This window comes from Leptinotarsa decemlineata, unplaced genomic scaffold, assembly GCF_025532065.1.
Source record: "Leptinotarsa decemlineata unplaced genomic scaffold, Ldec_3_MD MMD2_tig00000882_RagTag_RagTag, whole genome shotgun sequence".
NCBI lineage: Eukaryota > Metazoa > Arthropoda > Insecta > Coleoptera > Chrysomelidae > Leptinotarsa > Leptinotarsa decemlineata.
Window position 1 is genome coordinate 1,302,661 of NW_027412556.1, and position 22,694 is coordinate 1,325,354.

A 22,694-nucleotide genomic window follows, 5' to 3' on the forward strand; every position below is an offset into this window, starting at 1 on the left:
ACCTAGTAACTAACGGCTACATCCATCAATTTATTATGTTTTACGATTTGCCAAAACATATTCGATCTATATCTAGTCATAAATAATTCAGGAAGGCTGTGAAATGTTTACTGTCCAATAAAGCTTACTAATCATCGAATGAATTTTATGAAGAGAATTTGTGAATATTGAAATTTCAGTATTCATTAATAATCTGTTAATTCAACTCGTCTACTTCAATATTTATATCAATGTTTAGACACAACTTTCATTGTATTCTTATTGTATCATTTAGTATACTGAGATGACCTAACAGCAAGAGATTACAATCTTTATTATTATGTTAGTGTTAGTGAAAAAATATGAAAGAACACATAAATGTCCTATATAAAAATATAGATAAAATATAACTGAACTAAAGTATAAAAACACTGAATAAAAAACCACAAACAATGGTTGAAACATACATACAGATAAAACATGCTAGGTTAAAAATGATCGTTATAGAACTCAGTCAAACTGTAATAAAGTCTACTACTCAAAATTTCTTTAATAATTTTTCTGTACTGATTGGTATCAATATTTATCTCTTTAGTGTAGCTCGGCGGATGGTTATACATCTTCACATCATTGTAAAATAAGGGGTCCTTGACCAGAGAGTTGGAAGAGATAGATAATTTTAAATTGTTTTGCATGCTCTGACGAGTTGTATAGTGATGGGTGGTAACATCAAGTTTCACAAGATATTTCGTAATTGAACACACTGCCTCCAGAATAAAAAGAGCTGCAACCGTCAAAAATGTTTATCTATAAACAGTTGCCTGCATGAGTCACGAGTTTTAGCTTTGCACAAGTATCTTCTGTAATACAAATACAGATTCCAGCAAATTAAGATATACCGTACCTTAAGTGAGACTCTACCAAAGCGTGATATGCTGTTTTCGCAGTATAAACTCCCAGTTCTCTAGCAATAACTCTCACTTCATAACAGCCGGTGGGAATTTTACTTTTCATTTTTCTGATCTGAGCGTCAAATTTCAGTCCACCGTCCATATACAGTCCCAGAAATTTAGTACACTCTCTGTCCTCAATGATACCGCTCGCTACAGATAAATTCTGGAGTGAACATTTGAAAGTCATAATATTTGTTTTAGAAATTGCAAGGGAGATTAGATTGGAATTACACCAAAATTTGATTTTTTGTATATCCTGAGCTATTGTCTCATCGAGTATATCTATACATACCTTCACTATGCCACATCATAGTGGTGTCGTTAGCGAAAAGAGTGAATGTTCCAGATATACGTATGTTCATCAAATCGTTGATATACAACAGGAACAATATGGGACCGAGAACCGATCCTTGTGGTACACCACTATTTATTTCAATACTGTTTGAACATTTAATCGTTTTCACAATCCGACTGCGACCATTGAGATATGACTCAAACCACCGTAGTGTTATCCATCTACATTTATTTATTTCATCATCACTGCTTTGGCAACTCAACAGAACAAAAGTTCCAATTATAGAGTCGCACAGAAATTACAAAAATTCATCACAATCAAAGAGTTGACCTAGATCAAACTAAAGATAATTATTTACAAATAGAAATAAAAATACAGTTACCCTACCTAGTGCAAAGTATGTTTCTACAAGAAAATCTTACCTTTGAAAGGGGTAAGTGAAATAGGTCAACAGAGGAAAAAGTGGAATTGTATATTTGTTGCATACCTGATATTGGAGCGTTTAAGAAATAATTACTGCTTGCTGGAGACAACTTGAATAAATCACCATTGCTCATGGAATAAACATTTGCCTTGAACGATATCTTTGCTAAACAATATTCTGAATCGATTTTATTGTTCAACAATTTACTAATAAAAATGACGTAGGCAATTTTCCGTCTGGTTTCTATATAGTTCGTCAATTTTATATATTTTTAGGCTAGAAGTATATGGAAGAAAACTTTGATTTAATCTGAATTTGACGTTTAGAAAGCATTTTTTGAATCTGTTCTATTCTATTTATATATTTTTGATAAAAAGAATTCCACACTGTTGTTGCATAGTCAAGGTGGCTTCGAACAATGGAATTATATAAGAGTATACAGGTTTCAGGTTTCTTAAAATCTTTACAGTTTCTGACTAAGAAGCCAAGATTTCTCAGTGCTTTTTTAACTACATAGTCAATATGATTTTCAAAAGATAATTTTTGCCTAGATCCCTTGTTTATTGAACTTTTTTCAGAGGTGAACCGTCTATCACGTAAATGTAATCAAGATTCTGCTTGTTTCGAGAAAATGTTAAATAAGAGCATTTATTAGGATTGAGATGTAACTTATTGGAATGACAATAATCAGATAAACGATCGTGTGTTGTTGCAAAAGTACTTGTTGTAATTTCTGCTCTATCGGAGAATCAATTTTCAAGTCATCAGCGTCTAACAGATAATTACTATGTTGAAAGCACGAGCCAATGTCTCAGGTCTCAGGTGTGATCCCTGTGGGACACCGGAAGTTACTCGAGAAATTTCAGATATATTATTATAAAGTTTCACAATGTGATACCTATTACGTAGGTAGGTTGAAATCCACTTCCATGCACACCGAAATTCTCGAACTTGATGAGCAAGGTACTGTGGTGTACCTTGTCAAAAGCGTTAGAACAATCTGTGTACACGGCATCTACCTGGACGATAAAACCCGCGTTGAAAATTTGTTAGGCGATTTTTTTGCCATGAAATAAAGTTCGTCTGTTATTATTTCCTCGAATAGTTTTCCAAATATACATAGAAGCGATATCCCTCAATAATTTTCAATCTCACTCTGATTTTCACTTTTATATACTGGAACCATATTGGCTAATTGCCAATTTTTAGGAACTATTACTTTTTCAGTGAGTGATTGAAAATTATGTATGATGGCTCAATTAGTGACTCCACACAAGACTTTATAAAAATAGGAGGGATATTGTAGGGGCCACAGCTTTTTGATATGTCAAGTTTTTGAATTTGTTGCCGTATTTTCTCTTTACTTATTGAGTCACTGCAGATTGTAGTATATGCCTAATTCAAATCTAGGGTGATATTTAATGGAGTATTATCACTTTCGTAAACTGAGGAGAAAAATTCAGAGAAGCCGTTGCAGGTATCCTGAGAATTTTCGAGTGTTTGTCCATTCAGTGTTATACTCAATGGTATTCTCTGTTTATTTTTTTGGTTGGAAATATATGTCCATAGCTTACGTAGCAGTATTTTATGATCAACGCAGTCAAACGCTTTTGTAAGGTCACAAAACACTACTGCAGCAGCATCTCAATCATTCATATTGAAATACACCTCAAACAGGAAAGAGAATATTGCATCATGTGTGCCCTTGTTGCTCTGGAATCCGAATTGATTTTTCCTTATAATGTTATGGCGACGGAGACTTTCATTGAGTCTTTTATTAAGTAGTTTTTCAATTGTCTTTTAGACGATAAGGTTTTTTCTTTTTCTCTGTGCATGACCGCAAACTGTTCAATATGAAAACGCTTGTTAGTTGTCGATTACGCTTGTCTTTCGAAGAACTCCACTAATCAAATCCCCGAATCCCTGTTCTCTTTGAAGCGCATTAATTTTGTGATTGACCCCTTTGAAACCCAATCGCAAAGGATTATCCGCCACCTAATCCAGACAGAACCAATTTAACAAAATAAATTAAGCTCATTCAGTGGTACACAGACATGTTCTCAAAGGGAAAAATGATATTGGCATGTCGGACAAAAGCTGTCGATTCTGTTAGGGAATTCGATAGAAAAATGGTGCTAAATTAAAGTAATACCGTTGTCTCGATGGGAAACGTTTTTCTGGATATTGCCGATATAGAAGAAGGGTAGACGTTATTAGTTTTCGACAAGTACAACAAGAATTCGTTGGAGGAGCACTTTTTATTTCTGTTATAATTAGGGGAAACTAACAGAATTTTCAAAAAAAAACTAATCAATAGAGTTTATTGTATGATTTTCACTATAAGGGTTTTACAAAAACCGCAACACGTGTTTCGCTATACAATAGCTTCTTCAAGCATAACTTCTAAATTACAACTTTATACAGGGCTTTTCATGATGAGCGTTAATTAGCCGTTTCTGGCAAACTATTCAACGAATCAACCTGAAAATTCCACAGTATACATAAGTCAATATGACCTACCGCCTAAAATATTTTAGACAAAGCGGCGTTGTCGCTTCTACTATAAAGTAGCGGCTTCCTTGATTTTTCAAATGGAACACCCCGTATATAATATCATATTATGATTCATTATCACTTTGTCAACAAATTCATATACTATTTCCCTATACCTATCTATTACCGTTTAGAAGATATAAATTAATTTCGATATTTTTTTTACCAAACATGAACTTTTATAAATGCTGATAATCTTGAACTCTCTTGCACTAAAACGATCAAATTTGAAATGGAGTGGAGTGATACTATGAGGATCTTCACTCCGAGTCATATTTTCATTTGCCTCATACAGGGTCTTCAAAAAATGCAGATACTTTGGTCTCATGAAAAAATGAGTGGAACTCAATTTTTTCAAATGGAACACCCTGTATATTTCAAAATTTTTGAGCTCTACATCCAATTTTAGATTAACTTTGTTCAGATAATACTATTTCTATTTTGAACCGTTTTCGAGATAAACCTGCCTGGCGAATTATTTAATTCAGTTTGATGGTGGTGAGAGTTTTTGAATTTGTTTATTTCCATACTCTCCAACAAGTTAAGTTTCAAACCTTTCTTCTGGAAATGGAGGGGTTTGTATTCATGGTTGAACTCATGTCCCTCTGAGATTAGATGACTGGCATATGTGGCAGTTAAAATATCCGAAAAACTCATTGCAATTATTCAAAACCACACAATTTCAAATCAAAATTCAGTTTGAGGAATTCATACCATTTGATCAATGAAATTCATGATATTACACTCCAGGACAATGCCATATTGATTTCATTCGATGTAAAGAATCTGTTTCCCAGTATCCCTCCGAATGAAACGATTACTTTGGTGGAGAATCTATTGAACAAAAACTCTATCAATCCAGTAGTGAAAAATGAAATATTAGACTAGCTTACGGTATGTTTGTCACAGAACTACTTCCAATTCAATGACAAGTTTTACTCATCTTGCAAAAGTCTCATAATGGGAAACCCAGAGATTTTCATGGACGATTTGGAGAGAATAATACACAGTAACCCACTGGTAAGAAGTTTCCTGTATTGGTATAGATAAGTGTGTCAACAGACAGTTGACAAACTTTTTGAAGTTCATAAATTCTCTTCACCCATCTATCACATTCACAGTGGAGATGGAACAGGACGAATCTATACATTTTTTGGATTTGACAATAGCAAAAGTTAACAACAAACATGATTTTTCAATTTATCGTAAACCGGCACATACAGATATTATCATTCATAATTCGTCCTCTCACCCATAGCAGCATAAGGTAGCAGCTTTCAACAGTATGATCCACAGACTGATAAATGTACCCTTGTCAGAAGCGAATTTCAATAAAGAACTGAATATAATGATTATGATAGTGGTCTGATACATTCTTTATTATCAAAGAAGTTATACAGTCAATTGAACAGGATCCAAAATGTCAAGATGAACTTATCCATTTTCAACAAGACGGTGCACCACCCCATTATGCCCAGCAGGTTCGAATTTTTTTGAATAATCATTTTGAAGGATAATGGATTGGCAGAAGAAGTCTAATTGAATGGCCAGCACGATCACAAGATTTAACACCACTGGACTACTTTTTGTGGGGATATTTAAAGTCTAAAGTTTATGCTACACAGCCAGCCAATTTGGATGAATTACGTCGTAGAATTATTGATGAATGCCGAGCTATAACTCCTGAGATGTTGAATAATATAAGAGCAAAATTCGAACAAAATCTTTATTGTTGCATGGAGCAAAATGGCGCATATTTTGAATATTTACTCTAAATTTCCTATGTGAGTTACCCTTATTAGGTGTTACTTTTTTTGTCTGTGCTTTAAAAACAATTATTGGGATTAATTGACCCTAAAACAGTTTTTTAAACTTTTCTGTATTATCAGCAGTCAAGGAAATCAGCAGGTTGTATTCATTGTGTAGTTAAGTTTTTAGTATGATCAACTTATTTATCAGAAGTATAAAATATCCATGTCAAAAGGCAACCTTCATAAGGAGGTGCCACTCAATTTACCTAAAATGTAACCAACCCCATCCCCCGAAAAAATCTCCTCGAAATAAACAAATAATTCTTACTTTTTTACGAAATCAAATGGACACGTATTAGCAGGTTGTCATAAAAAGTAAAAATTTATTTTTTTTCTGAAATTATACCTTGAAAACAATTTGATTTATTTTAAAAAGAGTTGAACTCAATGAAAATACCTGTAAATCTTCAAATTATCTCAAAAACTAATCGTTACAAAAATTTTCTTTCAACAGATTTGTAAAGGTATTCAAAAGACCTTCAAAACAAGGTGTCACTCGATCTACTTTCCCTATCTAAATAAGGGTCGTCGGACGCACCCCTCCGAGGGGGTGCGTACTACAAAAAATCTGATTAGTCTGAAAGGTGTCCCCCTTCTTTTAGAAATCGACATGTCCGAGCTTTTTTTGAAAATCTCACTTTTTATATTCAAAAACGGCTCTGTTAAGTTTTCGTTGTTACACACTGTATATTGATTGTAAAGAACAATTGATTGTCCTTTTTTGTTTTTCCAAATTCTTGGTTAAAGTGTAAATATATACTTTCGCCATATTATGTACCCAAAATCGACAACTACATGTTCCACATCATATTATGTATATTTTGTGTCCCCGAAATTTCAGTTTCTTGTTCGCCAAAGATTGTAAATCATCATAACCCTGCCAGATTGTAAATATTTGTTATTGAAAGGTCAATTGAGAAAGACCTTCAATTGGATTTCATTCACCTTATTTTTCGGTACATGTTCTTTGTGTCTATTATCTGTGCACGCCCGATTCCTTTATGATCCATCCAACTTGACGAAGCACATTGCCTCAAAAAAGTAGGGTTTAATCCGCATCCTTTCAGGAGACACATACATCAAAAACTACTACGCTTATCCCGTTTTACGAGTGGGTTCTCAATTTAACTATTTCTCAAGATATGTGGAGTTGATACAAATGTTTACGACGGCTTTTCTGTAAATACATCACTTTGAAATGGCGACTTTGTTTGAACTAGAGACCAGAGATTAAGCTTGAACTTGAGTACTGTTTGAAATGTTTATAGTGAAACCAGGGTGCGTCAATAAAGCTTGGAAGTTAAAATGACAATATTAATTCAGATCAGATGGCAACTTATGGTGAAACAAAAAATAAATAAATTTGAAAACTAACGATGTGGGGACTGAAAGCTAAATTATCGAATCTCTTACTTATGGTAGTGAATGTTCCACAAGGAAGCATCTTGGATTCTCTGATCCCTCATTATTTTCGCTGTGCAAATCAAATCATGTGCCCTGAGCAAGTACAGTGAGCCAAAAATGACAACCTTCTGCATCTGTTCGGCTAAGATTTCTGCCTTAGTGCGGCAAGCCGGTATGATTTTAAGATTCGAGAGTAGAGAGGACGTCATTCCACCAAGGACTCCAATAATCAGAACAATCATCTTGACAGAGTGTAGTCTGCGGAGTTCGAAGTGAAAAACTCGATATTTTATCCGTTTTTCCTCCTCTTTCCAGATGAACAGCAAGCAAATTTGTTGCAGCAACTTTGTTCTCCCCGACAGTTCCAATGACTGCTTTGTTGCATATAGTAGACGATATTATAAGAGCACGTGACGCAAAAAATAATACAGTATTGGTACTTCTTGATTTTAGTAGAGTGTTCAATACTATCAACTTCGATTTAATGTTATTAATTATTGGCTACATAGGACTCTCTTAAAATGATATATCACTAATCAGATCATATCCACCAACCGTCAACAAAAGGTTACCAGAGAAGGAAACAGCTCACAATATTCAAAGCTGATATGTGGAGTGCCACAGGGCTCTATTTGGGACCCCTTTTGTTTGCTATCTACACATCTCAACTTGCAAAATGTTTAAAATTTTGTAATATACATTTGTATGCAGACGATACCCAGTTGTGTTATAGCTTCTCACTTGAAAGGATAGATAATTCGTGTACTCAAATCAATAGTGATTTAAAATTATTTGTGAAAAATGCTTCTGATCACTGTTTAAATATAAATTGTAGTAAATCCAATGTTACTGTTTTCGGACCAGGAGACCCTGGAAATGATATTTGCAAATCTGTGAAAGTAGTAGTAAATGATCATGTACTTGGGGTTCTCCCAGAAGCCAAGAGCCTGGGCATCATTTTAGATCAGGACTTGAAATTCGAAAGTCAGGTTGATCACTTTATTAGGCGTGCATATTATTCGCTTAAAATTATATATGGACACCGAAATTTCCTACCCATGAAGGTGAAGGCGAATTTGTGCGAATCGTTAGTTTTATCTATATCCAATTATGCTGATGTTTTGTATGGTCCATGTTTATTTAACAAGCCAATTCAAGAAAAAGATACAAAAAGTTCAGAATTTCTGCTCACGGTTGATTTTTGGTATTAGAAGAAGAGAAAGAATATCACATAAACTGAAGAATACCGGCTGGTTAAATATGAACGATAGGAGAGTGTTTCATGCTGCAACTTTGTTTCACAAATACTTAATAGTAAAGTGCCGTCTTACTTACACCAGAGAATTACTTATAGAACTGATGTGCATAATATTGATGTAAGGTATAATTGCCGACTAACTCCACCATCCATTCGCACAGTGTTCTTCAGAAGGAGTTTCAGCTACCAGATCTGTGCAATTCATAATGACATTCCCGAGCCCATGAAACGAGATGACTTCAACCATTTCAATACAAATTTAAAACGATTCTTATTATCGTCCAACTATTAAAGACCCAATAGCTACCTACCTATTACAAATCTATTATCATATTGATATTTCAAGATAATTGAATATCATTTTTATTTATTCTTTGGGTACTAGGCGACATTTTTTAGGTTAAGTGAAAGAGCAATTGAATGATAACTTGTCATCATGTAAATTGAACTTTGCCTTTTATCTTCATGCCTCGCGGCAGGCCCTGCACCTTGTGTCAGGAACCTCTATACCTATCACGTGACTGCGGTAGACTAAGGTTATTATTATTATTATTATTATTATTATTATTTATTATTATCTGTCGAAGTTTGTGCTGATACTTGCTGCAGAGAGAGTTCTTCACTGCTGTTACCTCTTATGAGTGGCGTTGTTCCACCCGAGGTAAGTATATATCTCTCCGGCATCCAAATGGTGTAGGATGCTTCCATCTACGAGCTGCACATCCTATCCGTAGGCTCCACATCGTTCTCTTTGAAATAGACCATTGCACATTTGTCTATCCGAGTTTCATACCGATAGCATGCGTGTACTCTTCCACCACCCTCAAGGACTGATGGAGATCCTTCTCTCCAGAGGCATAAAGTTTAAGATCATCCATTTTAAAACAAATTGGTGACCTTGTGCCTCCGGTTTCCGGGGGTGCCATAGTTATACCCTCGAGTATTTCTGAGCGCAATTGATAATGGACTCTTGCTTGACCAGATGTTATGGTGAGGCGAGTTCGCCAAAGTGGTATCAGTTGTTCAATGCATCTCACTATTTTGTCCGGTACCCCAAGGCATCTGAGCAAATGCAAGATGAGCTCATGCGATATTGTATCAAACGCCTTACGGTGATCGATCCAGGCCATAGAGAGGTTACGCTTATATTGTATCGAATCCTGCGTTACACATCTATCGATGAGCAGGTTCTCTTTACATCCAGCGTGTATTGTTGTTAAGCTTATGATGTTTGTGTGTATAGATTACTGTTTCATTTATAATCCTTTTTACAATCTGCCCCAACCACGCGTAGAGTAACTACCTATTAATATAGATTTTCTTTCAATAAACATTCCTGAGTATTATCGATTTTTTATTATCACACTATAAGATAAAGTTAGTAATATAATTTTCATCCTAACGTTAGTTCAATTGTGGATTCTCTCATTGGATTTTGAGAACTTGAAAGAATAGCTTTCCGAAATATAACCAATCTGAGTATGAAAACTTCATTGTTTTCCATCGATAATTAAATTTGTGAATACTGCACACTTCGGTGATTTGTTTTAACCAGTACGGGATGTGCTTTTCAGCGATATCGCAGTTGATTTAGCTCTGATTATTTTTCAGATTGTGAAAGGCTATAAACCTCGGAACCAATAAGAAACTTTGGCACCAAATAAGGCATCGGGATATTTAGAACTCATGGGCAATGGAAAATCTACTGAATCTACTGAATTTACTGAAACTTGTTGATTCAAACTCCATTTAATAACTTTCACGTTCAAAGTTGTAAAGTCCTAATTTAATCTTATATCTCACAAAGGTTCTCAAAACTTTATTGATTTTCGATAGTTCTATGTTAACATTCACAGTTCTCCTCAGTTCAGAGTTTATATGAACGAGAGGTATTGTCCTTTAGGAACTGAACATCAAACCATGAATAACAACAATGAAAACCCGTCAGAGTCATTCGCCAGCTGCTATTGGCGTTGAATTCATTCCAGAATTGTCGTGATCTGAACTTTCTTGTTCATTGCATACAGAACGAGCCATTTAAAATGTACCGCAAAGTGGAACTGCCGGGGAAAGAACTTTTTTCCAAATCGAAAAACATTTCAATTTTCTTGTGAGCTCAACAAGTTTCGACCTAAAAACCATAGCAAAACCTCGACTTTTGTTTTGTTCATGAAAATTTATAGTTGCGATAATATGTACGGTGATATGTATTTGCACTCGCAAATAAAAGCTGATAAATTTCGTTTATAATAATAATAAATAATGATATAATAATAAATCTACATTTTCAAAGCCAGAACCACATCTAGCTTTTCCTAATATGACTAATAACCAGTCCATGCGAAGCTTATTGTTAAATCATCTGAAAATGGAATTTTCAACAGGTAATGATCGACTGTATTGCCAAACATGCGGCAAACTAACTGACTGTTATAAGGAAACAAGTATAGCTGAGGCACCAGTCAATCTAATAATAACACTGATGATCTTCATCAAGACTCAACCTCTGACGGAAGCAAGAAACTCTTTGGAAGGTTCGAAATAGATGAACATTTCAATCTAGCAGACCATTATTACAATATTCATGCAGTCATTGTTCATTGTGGTTCTGGCGTTGAATTTGGTCAAAGCTTTGGTCGCATTGGTCAAAGACGAAACGGACTGGTTCGAATTTGACGATAGTCGTGTCACGAAGTGTTCTGGCGATGCATTGAATCTATCGAAGCCTCTGGAGACACCCCACATTTTGTTTTATAACAGAGAAGACATTGGTAGATCAAGATCTTCAGATGCTGTGGTGCTGCATGTTTTTCCAGGTTTTCCTGCAGCTGAAAAAGCAAATGCGCCACTGGAATCAATTAAGTCGCCCTGGAGCGCCAACTAATTTCTATTGTTGTTTTTATTTTTATCGTTGTTTTAATAAATATATATATTCTTTCACCAAATTGAAAAATCTTCATTTTTCTTTTTTTGACAAAGTTATGAAATTTGTAAAGGAATCGTCAAATAAAAAGAAGAGATCGGAAACTACAAGTTTCTGAATAAAAAAGATAACGACAACTACCTATTCATACACATGAATTCTTCAAAGCGATAATAACAGTTATCAACAAGAAAATCTTCGAGTTTTTGTTTGAAGATATACGTGATTTTGGATTTTTTTATATCTGGAAGCAAATTATAGGCACGTGGTGCCATCTGATCGGATGATAGATAGATAAAGGCAAATTTGTTTTTTGCAAATGGTACAAAAATATTGTTTTTTTGTCTTGTATCAATATTATGCATACATTTATTTGGTACAAACAACTTGTTTCTATTCTGGGACAGTTAGAATTCTAAAATTTTCAAAAACATCTGCATGAATCACGGTTACTTATGCCACTAATGATACGTACAATACAAACAATATAGGTCCCAATATCGACCCTTGAGGTACTCCTAATTCGGAGAGGGCCATGCTGGAAGTTGCATTGTTAATAGCGACATATTGTTTTCTGTGATTATGATCAACACAGTCGAATGCCCTGCTGAGATCGCAGAATATCCCAACAGGGCACTCGCCTGCTTCAATATAGTCCACAATCTCTCTATGGTATGAATGTGAAGCTGTAGTGGTGGTTGTTTTATTCAGAAACCCATGTTGGTTTTTAGTAAAGATGTTAGTATAATGAGAGAATGATAAAAGTCTATTCAGAAAAGTAGTAGCGCACACATCTGTGGTTCTTTGTCATAGTTCTTGCGAGTTTGCTGGTTTCGTTAAGAATACCTGCTCCTTTAACAAAGAGAAGTTTAGGGAAGCAAGGTCGGGGGTCTTGCTAGCGATTCAATATGTCTTCTACGTCCAAGCCAACTATCAGGAAACTCCTCATCTAGGTATTCTCTCACAAGAACACATTGTGCAGAAAAACTGAATTGTAGTCGAAAGCATCATTTTCAAAAGTACCAATAATGATAGGTAGTTATTCGAATAATAGTTATTCGAAACTCAATTCATTCGTAAAATGAATTTACACAGTCTCATAATGAATGAATTCATCGAGCTTCATTCCTCATTTGATTTGTGAAGGATTCCTTGCTATTTACACCTGCACTACGAAAAATTCCGGTTTTTCTTTCAAACTATTTTTCAGACTGTCAGTATTCATTAAATTCTGCAAATCAAATTCTCAGACATTCAAAAGATCAAAGATGAAATGTTTTTCATCTCAAATCAAATTATTTCAGATTCGAATACATAAAAGGTAGATGTAACGCGAGTTCTGGAATTGGTCAATCGTACGCCCATATCAAAGACAAACGGCAATTTAGACAAAGAAGAAACACAAAGCAATAAAATTGTGATTGTGGACTTTTTTTGGCAGAAGACGTAAAAAAAGCAATGATATTATTGCGTTTCAGATTACCTACCTAAATATAATTATCTCATTCTTTTACAATCATAATTGGTTTCATTTTCGACCTGTAACAGGATAATATGATTGCAAAATCGAAATTATCAACTAACTATTACTCTTCAAAATGAGATTTACAAATAACGCAGATTATTGTTGAGAATTCAAATATGTCAAAGAAAAAAATGAAACCTTGGATATTTGATAGAGGAAGATACTTTTCCAGAAATTTTGTGAACCGGGATAGGTATTCCCAGAAGAAAGGTATCAACTCAAAATCTATGAACAAAATACGAGTATACCTATAAATTTGAATATCTTCATATATGTCTATGCATATATATGTTTATATGCATAAACGTGTACATATGTCTGTAGGTATATGTATGTAGGTGGATTTGTTATATATTTGACTTGACCAAGGCTTTCGTCTGTGTTTCCCACTCTATTCCCATTCAAAAATTGGTTTATTATAGCATGAGAGGCACTGCTCTTGATCTGCTAGTTTATTATCTTCAAAATAGGTATCAGTACGTCGACGTCACAATATCAAGTCAGATTAAAAGCCAATTTGTCATGGCGTTCCTCAAGGTTCTGGCCTCGGCCCGTTATTATTCATCATTTATACGAATGACTTATGTAGCTTTATTTCCCCAACAAAAATGTTTTTTTTTGCCGACGAAACAACCCTCGTATGCTCAGACAAATCACATATCAGTTTACCTCAAATGATGGACAGAAATGAAAACTTAGCAACTTGATTCACAGCAAATGAAATGAAACTGAACGATACAAAAAATCCAGAATATTGTGATATCCTCAAACACCAGTGATAAGTTTCTAGGTATTCACATTGATGTTAGACTCAGTTGGTACAGCCATATTGAAGCAACTACTCGTAGGCTGTCTAGTGTTTTATTTGTTGTTATATATATATATATATATATATATATATATATATATATATATATATATATATATATATATATTGTGTTGCAAGATCCGCATGTTTATTGAATAATACAGGACATAGGTTGGCAGTTAGTCAAAGAACTTCCTAAATTTGAATTTATATAACTGTCTCCATCCCACAGTTAAATCTTTGGATTTCAGAAATTTCAAAAATGATATCAAGAGATATCTTCTCAATCACTGTTTCTCCAGAATCGAAAAATATGCTGCTATAGCTAGTCATAGTTCTTGAAAAATGATTCATGTTGTACAGTTGGGATAAAGCCTGTTCTTATGTGCGTTGACCTTTTTATATTCATATCTTTATTTCATTACCATTCATGTAACACTGTGATCGTTTTAAGGAATTTTAATATGCCAGTTTTATTTATTTATAAAATTTATCACTTTAATCTCATTAATATGCTGATTTTGAATGTCTGACATAGTACCTATAGTATATAGTATATATAACTTGCCATAAATGTATTTTGTATATAAAGTGGTCAAATAAATTACTCTAGTCTACTCTACTCATGTATGAGCTACAGTTGAAATTTATTTAGCAAAAGAAACGTACTGTTCATTTTCCATTCATCCAAATATAATGAATATTCATATACAAATTAAAACTTGAAGAAAAGACTTGAAATTTAGAAGTCGGACTCGAAGTAAATTCGTTTTGGTAGGTTGGAGACAAAAAATAGTCTATTCACCAAAGATTTAGGATAAGAATTTTGAATTAGAACTGATAATAATGTTCTGTTTCTCGTCCCCTTCCATCATATAAAATATGGAATGCACTCTCCTATTGATCGTTCACATGAAATGTTCAATGAGAAAAACCCACATCTGGAGATCACAGATATAGTCCTGTCAAAATCCAATATCCTTTATATTTTTCTCGCCATTTACCTCTGTATTTTGAATTGTATAATTTATAATTCTGTTTCAACTTGGGCTTTCACTTATTCCTTTACTATATTTCTGTTTATCTTGATGCTTCCACTCATTTTTGAGGAGGGAGGTTCAGTGTGCAGGTTTTTATTCCTGATATCAATTGAGATTGTGGATATCGTGATAAATATCAATCATAATGATTGATATCAGTTATTTTGATATCATCTGAACTGATTCCAACTTCAATATTTCAGAGACTCACTGTATACAGGGTGTAACTAAATAAGTGTAAAACATTTAAGGAGGTGATTCCTCATCGAAATAAAGATAGGATCTTTCATATAAAGAAATTTCATTAGAGCATCCCTTGTTAAGATACAGCCCCTTAAAGAAGGTACATTAAATTCGTATAACAATTTTTTTCACAAGCAAGCAGTAAAAAAGTTACAATATTGAAATTAACCTGACTTTTGTACTACCAAAAAGACACTTAGCGAGAAATTTATTTGGTTTACCCCATGGTTGTAAAGGGCGGAAAACGCAACCCCTAAAATTTATTTCCAATGTAACTTTTTGTCTTATTATTTGTTTACCATTTGAAAATTTATTTCCGATAGCCTGTTTCATTTTGAACAAAAATCGTCTCTTGAGTTTTTTGACCAAGATAAACCAGTTATTTTACGAACAACTATAGAGATACATCGTCATAAATGCGAAAATACGAAACTGATCTATCTAGTAGGTCGCTATTAGCGATAGTGACAATTAAATTGGTATGACGCTGTCAGTTTGTAATTTTTCGAAATTGAATTAATACTAATTGTGTGTTGTTGTTTTGTTCTTAATTTGTTACTTTAATAATTCACTTGTTATTAAAATGGCATACACAAATGAGGAAATGACTGATATGCATTACGTTTACGGTCTGTCGCAGGGGAATGGGCTAGAAGATATGTTGAAATGTATCCTCAACGGCAGCATCCTTCACATAGAATATTTGCCTTGACTGCATCAACGATTACGAGAATTTGGTTCTGGTTCATTCGACAAAATAACGCGGGATTGTGGTCGCCATCGAAAAGTACGAACACCACAGCTTGAGGAAGCAGTACTTAATTTGATTGAAGAACAACCTGCTACCAGTACTAGAAAGATTGCTTTCCAGCTAAATGTTAATCATATAACGGTATTTCGAATTTCAAAGGAACAACTCTTATACCCGTACCATCTGCAACGAGTACAGGCACTGTTACCGCGAGACTTTCCGAACCGTCTTGAATTTTGCAATTGGATGCTGGAAATAGAAGAAATTGTGACTTTCTGAAGACGATAGAATTCACAGACGAATGTAGCTTTTCTCGGGACAAGATTATTAATTTTCATAATTACCACATATTGGCTGATGAAAACCCTCACGCTATTGTCGAAACTAACCATCAATAACAGTTTTCTTTCAACGTGTGGCTCGGAGTTATTGGGGATGATTTAATTGGGCCTCATTTTCTACCTCCTCGGTTAAATGGTGAGGCATACATTCAATTTTTAAGAGAAGTGCATCCATTACTGCTGGAGGAAGTTCCTTTGGGCGTCAGAAGGTATATGTTTTTTATGCATGATGGGGCGCCCGCCCATTTCAGTCAAGTAGCACGTTAGCATTCAACTGAAACATATGCAAATCAGTGGTTAGGTCGAGGAGGACCACAGAACTGGCCCGCTCGATCCCCGGATCTCAATCTTTTCGATTTCTCTATTTGGGGCCATTACCAGCATTTGATTTATCGTACTCCTGTTCGCGATGTAGAGGACTTAAGAAACCGCATCATCGATGCGTGCAGGGTAATCAGAGAGACTCCAGGAATATTTGAGCGAATACGTGGCTCAATGCGGCGACGTCTCGACTCATGCGTAATGTCTGAAGGTAGACATATTGAACATTTAGTTTGATTTCTACATGTTGTGTGTTTTGTTATTAATAAATTAGTTCTGTTTATTACACTTTAATCGTTTAATGCAGGTACTAACTAGAAAATAACAAATCCAGTTCGCATTTATGACGATGTATCTCTGTTGTAGTTTTTTGCTGCGAACTGGTTTATTTTGGGCAAAAAACCTAAGACACATTTTTTGTTTAGAATGAAACAGGCTATCGGAAATGAATTTTTAAACGGTAAAAAAATAATAAGACAAAGAGTTACATTGGAAATAAATTTTAGGGGTTGCGTTTTCCACCCCTTACAACCATGACGTACACCAAATAAATTACTGACAAAAAATAAATATTCTCCACCTGACCAAGAAAATTCTCAACTCCCACTCTCTGGGAATTTATTTTCTTTCTTTTTTTCCTGAAGTCAATTCACAAATATCACCAATGAATCGTGAAAAAGCATCCATACCGCAAGAAAACATTTCATTTCTGGAGAACGTTCGGAACAAAGACGAAAATTCCTGCCTTCATTGTCAGAGGAAATATATCAAGATTAACATCTTACAGTGAGTCTCTAAAGCTTTTATATAGCTTTTTCTGTGACGGGTTTTTGTTCACGTAGAAGATATATAACAGTAAAGGCACATTCGCTTCTACTGGGCAGTGAGAGGGCGGATGAATCATAATTGGTAAAATCTCACCCAATATTTATTCATAATGGAAAACCGATTCGAAAAATACCGAGAAATATATTCTAATATTCTACGAATAGCAAGAAGCAAATGCTCGTCGAAAGTAAAACAAGGAAATAAAAGTCAAAATTTGAATAATAACATTGTATTCTGTGTATCCCATGTTTTCTTGTTGAAAAAATGATCCCATTATGGTGTAAGGGGACTACCGCTTAAATTTTTTGGATCGTATCTCACGAACAGGGAGCAGAGGGTATTTTTCAACAACAGATACTCTAGTTCCAAGCCAGTTACACACGGTGTACCACAACGGTCAGTTCTTGGACCACTTTTGTTTATCATCTACATCAGGGGTCTCCAAACTTTGAAGCCTTCGGGCCATAATGATATTTTCATTTTGTTCCAAGGGCCAATTTCTGCCCTTAACTATATTTCTAGACTAGGATAGTCGTAAAGTGCGTGACCTAAGCAAACTTACGCTTTTTATGCATTTCAATTATTATTGTGTATTGTGACACTTAACGACATCTAGTGGCGGTAGTGGTACTATGTACTATCTTTTTCAGCTACCCGCTAGGTGGAATTAGGCGTAATTAAATATTTGGAATTACCGCGTTGGTTCGAGAAAGTTCTGGTTCTAGCTAGTGTATTCCGATCACCTCGAGATGGCAGTAATAATTGCATATAAAAAGGCTAGCGGCGCAACTGCGAGTTAGTCTGCGTAGGAAAGGCGAAGGAAGCGAAACTGTCTATTGTGAAATAAAGTAACACCCGTCAATAAAAGTATTTTGATTTGACTTATTGTTTTTATGTGTGATATGTTAGTATGGAAAAGAAGCGAAAAATCGACAGTTAATGCAGAACGTTCCAAGAAAAATGGAACTTTCAGTATTTTGTGATTGAGTCCAGTAATAAGGCGCTATGTTTAATTTGTAACGAAACCATAGCTGTTATCAAAGACTATAACATGGAACCACATGTTGTTGGTGTCCACATTATCCAATTCAGGCCAAGTTTTCCTGAATTGGACCTATAGTGCTCGCCGCTTTGCTAGAAGTGTATCTAGCAAAGTTTTTTCTGAAACTGGTATTCATGATGCCAAACGTAATAATCGTAATTAGTTGATGGTGAGTAAAGTTTATCTTTTTACATCACATTATTCCAAAACTGCATAATAATCATTACAGGAACATTCTTGTAATTGCTTTATTTTATTTGTTTCCAATTTCAACCAACGTATTAATATATTCATGTTTGATTCACCTACAGTCGATTGATAGCACATATACATTTACATTTAATCAGTGTATTAGCTGTACAAACATCAGTTTCAATCGATCTCTAAGCTTGAATACTGGGAATAATATGTTGGCTGATGACTTCATTGTCAGACCGAAACAAGAGGTCAGGTATTAATTACGTCGATTGATCTACCAACATTTCAGAGGGAAGCCCATACTTCAATACTGAATTTGACAATAGCCTATTGATAATATCGCAGGCAATGTAAAAAAACTGAAATATCAACGAGAGAAAATGGTTGAGTCATCATGATTATTTTTCTTTGATATCTGGAAAACGTAAATCTCGTAACCCCTCCTTGATTAGTAGAAACCTTTCGTCCTATTTCATAAAATACTCGAAAACTAGGATTAGGAGGAGAAAATGTATTCATCAAATATCAAATGACCTTCTCAAATTGATCTAGAGTAATATTAATGAAAGTATAGTTCAGTTCTTCATAATAGACCAGTGCCAAGCCCTCGATAAGGGTAATGACGGTTAATCGCGATTTTCAGCAATTTATTATTTTATCGCGATTTATTTTTATATTCTAGAAAGATTTTTCTTCACCAAATTTGGTGGAAACTTACTTTTTTATGTTTCAAATATACTGTTATTTTTTAGATTTGCTTTTCAATCGAAAATTCTCACGCCAAAATATCTGTTTTTTCAAAATAATCGGTTTGCTTCTTGTTCGTTGAAAAGTCTCTAGTTTCTCATGGTGTGAAAAAATATACAGTACTATTGCAAATTTTCTCAAAAACTGGAAAAAAGAGAACAAACTCGATTCCGATTTTTTTATTATTATGTACAATTTGAAGATATTCACTAATTTTCACTAATTTTCACCAAATTTACTCGAAGAATGTGAGATTCCATATTGCATTGATCAACAAAAAAATGTAAATCGGAATATACTACAATAATTAACAACTTGCGATCATCCTGTGTTAAAACAAATGGACACATTTTCTCCAAATGTATAAAAAAACTCAGAAGAGAGGGTTATGAATTCATTGAATAGCGAAATTACGCTTTGTCAACAAATGTTTTGTAATCTATTGAATTTCTAAGTATGAACTTTCATCAAGAAGCAGTTCTATCCAAAGCTCTTGAATTCTTTTCCAGTTCTGATTTCGGAGAACCGAATGAAGAATTCCAATTTCCACTGACAGTCTTCCGTATTTGAATATGTTTTTTCGGAAGTGTGAAATTTAAAACAAGACTGCACAGTCTTATTACAGTTCTTGAAATTTCAAGTACATCAAAACAAATTGTATTCATCCGTGCAAGTGGAAACAATATGCTTTTGCCATAAAAGCTTCAGATGGTCAGGCCATTTTCTTCGTAGAAAAGTGTCTGGACGCAGAAGCATGTCGATCGAACGTAACAAAGGACAAGTAAAGCTGGAAACGTGTTTAAAACCCATGCTCTGCGATTTTTGCATGTTCCAAACGAAATTAATCAAATCAATGCACTCTATAAAACAAATATTCACAGTCAAAATCAGTTGTAATTGAAATCAGTAAAATCAAATAAACTATTATTTGAAATACATCGAATGTGCACAAATTGAACTCTTCAATATTGGCAGAGTTTTTCGACTTGATTAATGATGCAATCACAAATTGAACAAATAATAAACTGATTAACGTATTAGTATTCAGTTTTTTGCAGACACAGAAATGAAAATGTATACATTTGTAGATATTTTTCGACAAATTTGTTTGTACAACTGTCAAAATAACTTGACATTTCTGCATCTCTATTGATGCAGAAAATTCTATCTTTGTAAATTCCTGCCCACACGTTAATACTAAATCGCACTTGGGGTCGAATTTCTCGGAACTGCCTGGGGTTGTTTATGCTACAAATGTGTTCGATATTTCGGTTGAATATCCCACAATTCGAAAAAGTGATCTGTCCAAATTACATTTTCCAGGAAAACAGGAAAAGCAGGTATTCTTATTAGCCAATTACAAAGTTCTAATCGCCTTCGGGATCACCTAGATGCAATTTTTGAGATATGTGTTTTTTGTAACATTTCAAACCGCTTTTTTTGAGATGTCTCCAAGCACTTGTATGACAAATATTCATTTCGGAGGAAATTTGACGTGTAGATTTTTTGATTGAAAAGAACACAATGTCTAACTAACCTCATACATACCTCATTCATCAAATTTTCTTCAGTTTCCTGATCCATTCTGTCTCCGTATTTTTTCCTCGGCTTTTCAAATGAACCAAACACGTTGGGATTTTGATCCAATAACTTGAACATAGTTCAATGTGACTGTCGTCTTTCGGGATACAAGTTTGAATATAATCCCGTTGTCCTAACACTGTTTCTATTTGTAATAAATTTGTGTCAAATCTCCTTTTTCTTCATTTGTGAAAGCCATTTTTCACCAAAAATTCAATGACACAAAATTACAAAACTGACGTATAAGAATAGTTTCGATGTGTAATAGCTAATTCCATTTGGATTATAAGTCAATGACATTCATTCATAGAATCATGAAGAATTTATCACCAAAGTACTTCCATTCCTTCATTTCAATATATGAAAAAAAGTCGCTAAATCGCTTTAGATACACCATAAACAATTCAAAAATGACTGTACTGATGATTTTTTATTTGAATTGAACTTCTAATTGTTCTCACATCCACAGTATTCGCCAGATTTAGCTCCCAGCGACTACTGGCTGTTCGCAGATTACGTTTTCTTTCTTAGACCCGGGGCTTTTCAGCCCATGTGTTACCAATTTTATACCTCACCTTGTGTAACATATTTCAGAGTACTAATTGTGGTGTCTGGTAGTTTCCTACATCCTGTAGTCATGAAAATCCTCTCACATCCTCTGTGATACTTTTGGCTGTAAATGCGATCCCTATTATACGAATTGTAATTGTTATTACAAGCTTTATCAGCATTATCTTTCGCGAAGTTGCTTCAAAATAATTCATTTTGATTAAATTTAAACACCGGCTTCAGAAGGCAACGGTACGAAGTTCAAAGTGTAAGTTATCGGATATTTGATAAAATCAGTGCTCAATTTTATGATGTTTCCACCAAGAAATATTCAGCAGGGGTACAGTTAAATGTTTCGGAAAGATTATAGACTGGCTCACAATTTTATTACCAAACAATCCAGGCAGTTTGCTTCCTTGGTTTTAGTACAGTGAAAATTAATTTTAGGACATATTGACAATGAAGGTTATTGTCACTGGGTACGTTTCTGAACACTGCCTTTATTTCTTGACTCAGGATTTGAAGGATTTCAAAATAATGATGCGTTCTCTAATTGATATCGATAAACCCAATCTCACAGTTTTCCAGAATTGACTATACTATTCGACGCAGTTTTTATTTTTATTACATCACACTTCTAAGACACTTCATTGGGTCGCTCTAGAATATTATCACTCACCGCACCTTTCCAATCTGCATGGGAATGGAGAGGACACGCATCTCTCTGAGGGGATTAAGCGATTTGCTTCTATTGTGCCACATTCTCTCACGAAAAATACAGCAGTTTTCCTGGATATCTGGATTCCGCGAAATATTCACCAGTGGAGACGCATCAGTATTACAATAACTTTACATAAAGAAGTATTTACGAGTATCGACATGGACCGTTTTGTAGCAGTATTGCGAAGTAGTGGAAACGTTTAGGCGTAGTGAAATATTTCTGAAAAATATCCTTTATAGTTTGTGACAGATCAACAGAGCAACGGAAATTTCATTCTCGTCGATGCCAAACGCAAGATACGATTTGAAGAAATCGTAAACACAATTTGGAAATATGATTCATAGACGAACCAAAACATCGTACCTATCTGTCTCTCCATATTGTAACGGGTGTCCCCGA

General features: G+C 34.5%; 1 protein-coding gene across 3 annotated transcripts in view; it reads left to right on the forward strand.

Annotated features, from left to right (window-relative positions):
- Ccapr2 (cardioacceleratory peptide receptor 2) overlaps positions 1 to 22,694 on the forward strand; it is a 122,321-nt gene that overhangs the window by 49,280 nt on the left and 50,347 nt on the right. The window contains exon 1 of one of the 3 annotated variants that reach the window (XM_074174749.1): positions 20,664 to 20,784. The exons of the other annotated variants lie outside the window; for them this stretch is intronic. The gene's annotated coding sequence lies outside the window, so the exon portion shown is untranslated. Of the gene's footprint in view, positions 1 to 20,663; positions 20,785 to 22,694 lie in introns of those variants that run through there. 3 annotated transcript variants of the gene reach the window in all.